Source organism: Prosopis cineraria, unplaced genomic scaffold (assembly GCF_029017545.1).
Source record: "Prosopis cineraria cultivar Desert tree isolate PC_DT_omini unplaced genomic scaffold, ASM2901754v1 PC3, whole genome shotgun sequence".
Taxonomy (NCBI): Eukaryota; Viridiplantae; Streptophyta; class Magnoliopsida; order Fabales; family Fabaceae; genus Prosopis; species Prosopis cineraria.
This window is the reverse complement of record NW_026555334.1, coordinates 27,937,413-27,944,949: the sequence shown is the minus strand read 5'-3', so window position 1 is coordinate 27,944,949 and position 7,537 is coordinate 27,937,413. Positions and strand designations below refer to the sequence as shown.

General features: G+C 32.5%; 1 pseudogene; it reads left to right on the top strand.

Annotated features, from left to right (window-relative positions):
- Nucleotides 1-2,358: 2,358 nt before the first annotated feature.
- Nucleotides 2,359-6,910, top strand: LOC129305502 (ankyrin repeat-containing protein ITN1-like; annotated as a pseudogene).
- The last annotated feature ends 627 nt before the right edge of the window (nucleotides 6,911-7,537 follow it).

Sequence of the window (7,537 nt, the reverse complement as noted above, 5' to 3'; positions counted from 1 at the left end):
CTAATAGTTTTTTAATACAAATGATGATTATACGATGAGATTGAGTAATTAATATGTTAGACATTTTATGGGTTTAGGCTTATGAAATATGAGTTTTTTTGTATTCCAACCGGTCACACTATAAAAGTTCAGGGTATGACATATTTTCTCTTAAAAAACTATAACAACCAGTAAATTATTTTTTTTAAAATTATAGTCCTTTAAATTAATTAATTTCCGTCCAGAATGTTTTTCACTCCATACAATTTACGCCCTACTGTTTGTAGAAATGTGACACTTAATTGCTTTACAATTTACTTTTGAGAAAAACACTACTTTAAATTTATTTATTTTACTCCAGTTTTATTACAAATCCTTACACTTTTTTTTTATGGTATTCCAAATTTTATACTTTTCTTTATTTGTAATCTTGGTCCTTATATTTTAAGACACATGTTGACATAGCACAAATAATATTAATAATATTGGTATATTTATTAATACCCTTAATTTTATATTTAAGTGTCAAACTGATGCTGATATGGAGTTTTAATAAGCAAAAATAATAAAAAAAAAACTTACATAAGATGAAATTAAAAAGAAAGAGGCTAACTTGGACTTTTAAATGATTAGCCCCGGACGAGTTTGACTGAGGAATATAACTTAAAATCAAATGAATAATCTCACCTTCGCTAGATGTGTCGAATGCCGAAGTCTTGCCTCGTCTGACCACCATCAGATGATTGTTTACCGGTGGTGACCATTCCAGAGCCATCAAACACTCTTTTCCGGCATCCACCTAGGCTCTTTTCCGACGTTGTTGTTTGTGGGGTCTCTGGGTCCCAATTGTAATGGGGGTTGTTGTGTCCTAGAAAATGAGGGTCCAGGTCTTTTTAATTTGGGCATCTGATGTTGACCGTTTAAAAGTTTGGGTCATCCTTTTTTATTTCACCTAATAGAGACATTTTTTTAATTTTTACTTATTAAAAAATTCATATCAATATCAATTTAACATGTAAATATAAATTAATGATATTAATAGTGTTAATGGAAATATCAGTATTTTTAATACTGTTTGTGCTATTTCAACATCTCTATCAAAATATAGAAACCGACCTTTTAAATGAGAAGAATATAACAAATTAAAATGCTAAAAAAAGGTACTAACACTGATGATAAAACTCGAGAACTAAAAGTAATATAAAAGAAAATAAAATTACAGGCATGCCTCTCCCTTCCCACCCCTACCACCTCGAGCCCCTCAATTATTCCTAGGGCTTCCATTAAATATTTAATTTCTCTGGCTATGCTTTTATGTTTTCATGGGCAAAAGTAGGACTGTATATTCCCGCCCATGTGCTCTCCCTTCCTTTTAACTTATTTTATCGTTTATATTCTTACATGCTCATGATTTTTGTAACCCTTTTATTTTTTTTTCCTGTTTCAAAACAAAAAATAGATAAATTAAACTGATTATGAACTAATTCTAAAGCTAGTTTAACTAAAATCACGAACACATATTATTTGTTTTCACGGTAAAATTTGACATTTGTTCTTTTTTTTCCTTGGGTTGTGTTATCTAATGTTTGGTCTATGTGTGATGCATTGTTTTTGGCTTACACCCCGCCTTCAAAGAACTCGGTAAGGACAAGAAATTTAATTAATTCATAGCATTTCAGTTCTCTTCCAAAATAATGGGACCCATATAAAGAAGATCAAAAGGATGGAAAACACTGTTGTTTGTCTCTCTATGTCTTGCTTAATTTAGTTTTATATATTAGAATTTACTTAATACTTCACAATCATGAACAAGAATCAATAAACTGAATTAACCTGGCCACTTATTCAACAGTAAATTGTTGGATCAGTGCCTAGATCGACAATAAAATGTTTTGCTAATGACCAGCCTAATATACAGTTGGACTATGATTTTAATCTTTAACTTTTAAACCATTACCTTAATTGATTTCATGACTAGTATATTTTTCAGCAGCTGAGTGTCGTTTAATTTAATTATTGGAAATGACTTGGCGTTGACATTGACGAAGAAGAACCAACCTCGTAGGCTCTCTCATCTCAGATCCTTATAATTAAATCCGTCATGGCTTTCTTCCCCACAGCACCCTCAAGTTTGTTTTGTAGAAGCAACATTATTACAGTAATTTTATCTCACTCCAAAAGGATCTAGCGATCTCACTCTACAAGCAAAGAGCATATAAAGCCACTCCATAAGGTATTTTACTGTCTTCCTTCTCTATCCTTCAGTCACAGATGCTTCTTTCATCATCAAAGATAGCGCCGGTTTTATTTTGTTTTGTTTTGTTTTTCGGTAAGCTTAAGGAAGCTGGTTGTCTTCAAATATGATTGGAATCATTTAAATCTCATTTTCTGAGCACACAGTCCAAGTTTCGTTATTTTTCTGTTATCTTTTCCCCAGGAAACTGACCGCTTGATTCTAGAAGCTGGTTCATAGGCAAGTGCCGAAAGAGGAAAATTTCCTCTCATTCAATCGATTTTCCCAGGTATTGAGGTTTATTTTGCTGGAGTTTTCGTTATATATACATATATATTGCCAGATCATGTAGATATATTTATCTAAAGAAATACATATTTTATCAGAGATATAATGAATGGCGATTTGATAGAAGATATTTAATTTGAAGAAGAAAACTTTGGAGGAAGAGCTATTTCCGTACCATAAAGTATTGTATATGGAACAAAGCTGAACCACAAAACCACAAAAACTATTGGTTTGGCGAAGTCATCAGCGGGACCATTGATACAGTAGAGCTGCTTCCTAAAATTTGCTTAATTTCTACGTCAACTGTCCGTGATTTGTCATCATCAATAATTGAATAATTCATCCAACGTCCTTGTTATGGTGAACGTACTTGGATCCCGTTTTCTTGAATTTTTTAGAATTCGTAAATATAACATTTTTATAGTAATTTATAGATATAAGCATATTTTGATCTTATTTCAATATTATTATGTTTGGTTGTCGTCTCTAATTACTGTATGATAATTATCCTTTACAAATTAGAAATATAGTGTTATAACCTCATACATGTCATTTCCTATTCACATTGCTTCATTACTTTACCAATTACCCCCTCTTAGAAAGCTCTATTTGTGATTCTTTATCACAGCATTCCATTATATTCCTTTTCTATCATTTTTAGCAACCAGTCCTTGGTTTTAATCAGAGTAATAAAGTATTTTGTCTCCTTAAATTTTGTTACTTGTCAATATCAGATCTCTATAGAAGTTATGATGAGGAGCCACAATATTTACCAATCTTGAAACAGTACATCTTATATAAATCTTGGATTCCTTCTAGATATACATGCGACCCACTGGAGTTAGTAAAAAAAGTAAACCTGCTAATGACAAAAATCAACACAAATGTATAGTTAACTACGAAAGTGTTAATAATGTGTGAGATTTTGCTTGCAGGTAAATATGGATGGGCCAAATGTATATCTAGCGAAGCCTCCTGAAGGACGGAATCGCATCCAATTACGAAGAGTCGATTCAGTTACTTTTAGGAGACCTTCCCTTCATCTTTTGGAGGATACAAGTAACTACGATCTCTCTTAAATCTCAAATACAAAACTGATGTGCATTCAGTTTTTTTGTGGTTCCTCACAATTTACTTAAATTTCTTATGAGGAAGATGATGGAATCCTTTATAATGGATTAGCTCCATATGTAGACAGGTGGCTCATACTCATTGATGAATGGGGTTCTATCTTAAAAATTACAAGACTTGGGACAAGATAAAGCAATTTCTTCTTCTTTGAAAATGACTTTCTTCCCCCTAACTACTGTGTGAACAACATTGTTCTGATCAATTCATTTAGAGAAAAGACTACTTTTGGTCCTACACTTTGTTTGGGTTTTACTATGGGTTCTTACATTTTGTTTTCAGTTTCAAGTCCCTACATTTTTCTCTCTGTCTACAATAATGTCTACATTTTCAGAAGGACATTGACATGGCACAAACAATATCAATAATGTTGATATGTCAATTAACACTATTAATTTTGTGCTTATGTGTCAAAATAATATTGGCATGGAATTATTTAATAAGAAAAAATTTAAAAAAACCTATATCAAATGAAATAAAAAGACTGACCAAGATTTTTTAAATGATCAATAAAACATACAAATTCCATGTAGGCTTTTTTTTTTAAAGATTTCTTATTAAAAATTCTATGTCAATATCAGTTTGACACATGAGTACAAAATTCATGGTATTAATTGATATGTTCAGAATTATTAACACTATTTGTGTTATGTCAATGTTCCTCTAAAAATGTAGGGTCAACGTTGTAACAGATGGAGAAAATTGTATAGATCTGGAACATTGAAAAAAAAGTGTAAAGACCTATATTAAAATTTAAATAAAGTGCAGGGACCAAGTATAGTACTTTCCCATACATGTATTAAGAATTCTTGACTCATATCTCATAAAATAGTGGGTTCCATCTCATTGTTGATATCAATCATGATCTTGATTGCAGGTAATTTGTAAGTATTTTCTTAACAATGAGACTTGTGCTGTTCTTGGTGGCTCTTAAAACGCATTAATACAGCCAAACTTTTCTTCTAATTAAACACAATTTATTGTTTGTCATGAGGGTTAGAAATCGATGCACGATTAATTTGTTGAAGGCAAAAATGATTGCTAATAGTTAGTTCAACGTACTAAAGCCATTTATTATGCATGAAAGATGGTCTGAGATCAATTTACATTTGTCAAAAAATTGAATGAGAATTTTACTATCAAGTTACTTTTGAAACACATATTACTTGCTTGTTTCAGGGGAGGGTAGAATCAATTACATGAACTTATGTGTGCCTCTTTACAAATATGCATTAGAAGGAAATTGGGAGAAAGCTAAGCCCATGTTGTTACGTCATGAGAGAATGTTTATGAATGCTGCTATAGCAAAAGGATATCCAACAGTACTTCATGTAGCATCAGGAGCAGGACATTTTTCACTTGTGAAGGAGCTTGTGAACTTGATGAATGAGAGTGACTTGGATTTACAAGACTCTAGGGGAAACAATGCTTTCTGCTTTGCTGCTGTTGCAGGAAACTTGGATATTGCTGAGTTAATGTGGGAAAAAAATCCATTCTTGCTGAACATTAGAGGTGGAAATGGCTTCACTCCTCTTCATTTTGCTGCAATACAAGGAAGAGCTGATATGACATGGTATCTATACTCTAAAATTGATGAATTAGCTTTTGAAGAAGCAGACAGGAATAAGTTATTCCTCACTTGCATCGACAGTGGCATTTATGGTACGTAATATATATTTCCTAAATATAAACCACGAATACATACGCTCATTATGAGTGAACGTAATTGGTAAAGCATGAACAAGCATTTGATAAACTTGGTTTAATTTTTCTTTTTTTTGGCATGCAAACTTCTTTTAGCTTGTTATATAGCTCTATATTTAAAATTAAATTATGCGACAGCATTTGCGCTTCTTGACTACTTTTTGAAATTTCTTAGATTTAGCGCTGAAAATGTTGAAAGATAAGCAAGAACTTGCATTGGCAACAAATGAAGAAGGGATGACAGGTTTGCATATCATGGCTCAGAAGACAACTGATTTGGGTCATCATAGTCCAGAACATCAAAATCTCATAAGTTCAGGTAATTATCCACTGCAATTACTTGCTTGGATGACCAGAAAATTAGTCTTAGCTGACTATACCTAACAATATGCATGTATTATAAAATGAATATTTTTAATGTGTGTGTATGGTGGCTAAAAATCATAGACTGTCCCAACGTATTGCTTAACATTAGCTTTAACTTATTCATCAGTTCATCAAAATATTGTATCCCTTGAACGAAGCACGGTGTTGCTCTTCAACTTGTTCATTCTCTCTGGCTAGGAATTCTCAATCTTGTAAGCTCAGAGGAAGATATGAGAAAAATAATAAATGAGTCATCACGACTATTGTTTGATGCGACAAAATTTGGAAATTTTGACTTTTTAGCCCAGCTTACGAGATCTTACCCTGATTTAGTATGGGAATTGGATGACCAAAAGCGAAGCATAATTCACATTGCTGTTTCACATCGTCATCCTAACATCTTCAATCTTATCCATGATATAAGTGCAAATAAGGATATCATATTGTCATATGTAGACGAAGATGAGGGGAACAACATATTACATTTGGCTGCAAAGTTAGCACCGACTGATGGACTTGAATTGGTCTCTGGGGCGGCTTTTCAAATGAAGCTCGAACTATTATGGTTTGACGTACTTCTTCCTTAACCAACTATGAAATGGTTTATATGATCCCTTGGTTTACAATTTTTGACAACCCTTTGACATTGTAGGAGGTGAAGATAATGTTACCATCATATGTGAAGAAGAAAAACTCAAATGGTGAAACTCCTCGTGATTTTTTTCACCAGAGAGCATGCATCATTGAGGAAAGATGCTGAGTCATGGACAAAGAGAACAGCTGACTCTTGCATGGTTGTTTCAACTCTTATTGCCACTGGAGTTTTCTCTGCTGCATTTAGCATACCAGGTGGCATCAACGATAATTCGGGAACACCCAGTTATTTATGGAAACGATCCTTTATGATATTTGCAATGTAAGATGCTATTGCATTTATTTCATCTTCAGCCTCCATACTTGTCTTCTTGTCTATCCTTATCTCACGTTATGCGGAGTATGACTTTTATAAGTCTCTTCCGTCAAGGCTGATACTTGGATTAGTAACTCTCTTCGTGTCCATAACAAGCATGATGATAGCATTTAGTAGTGCCGTCTTCGTAACATATGAGCATGGCTTAAAGTGGTCCTAGCTTCATTTCTGTGATTTCATTTTTGCCGATAATCGTATTTTTGTTCCTTCAATTTCGACATTTTTATGATATTGTACGCTGAACATATTGTTTAAGGTCTCTATTTCGACCAAGCAAGCATATGCTTTACTAACAAACAAAGGCCAGTTAAATGTTATTGTATATATGCATGTCGTACTTTAATTTTTAATATGTATTTTGGTCTCTCAATTGGCAATGTATAAGTAATATTTATATATTATCAATCTCTATGTAATTATTTAAGGAAGCCACTGGCTTATTAACATGTAGGATTTGATACTAGATATGGTTATTTTTGTAAGCATAAAGAATAGGATTCATTGATAACAGAAAGTATTTCTCCTAAGATATTGAGAGCAAATGATAAACTTCTCCCAACTAAATCATCACGCCCAAAGAAAAAAAAAAAAAGGAATGACTGGCATGAGGTATTTACCAAAACTTACATCCCTGAAGTCTTAAATCGAGAAATTGTTCCATTTCTAAAACATAATTATATTTATATTGGAATTATGATATTCTTAGTAATTTTAATTCAAACAGATTTTAATACTTTTGTAGAAATTTTGGCAAAACTTTTGCTATAACTAGGACCTTCTAAAAATTATACAGCACAAGATTTCAAGCAAAATATCATAATAATTAGGAGCTCATCTTTTTTCAACTAGCAGATAGAGTATATAATAAA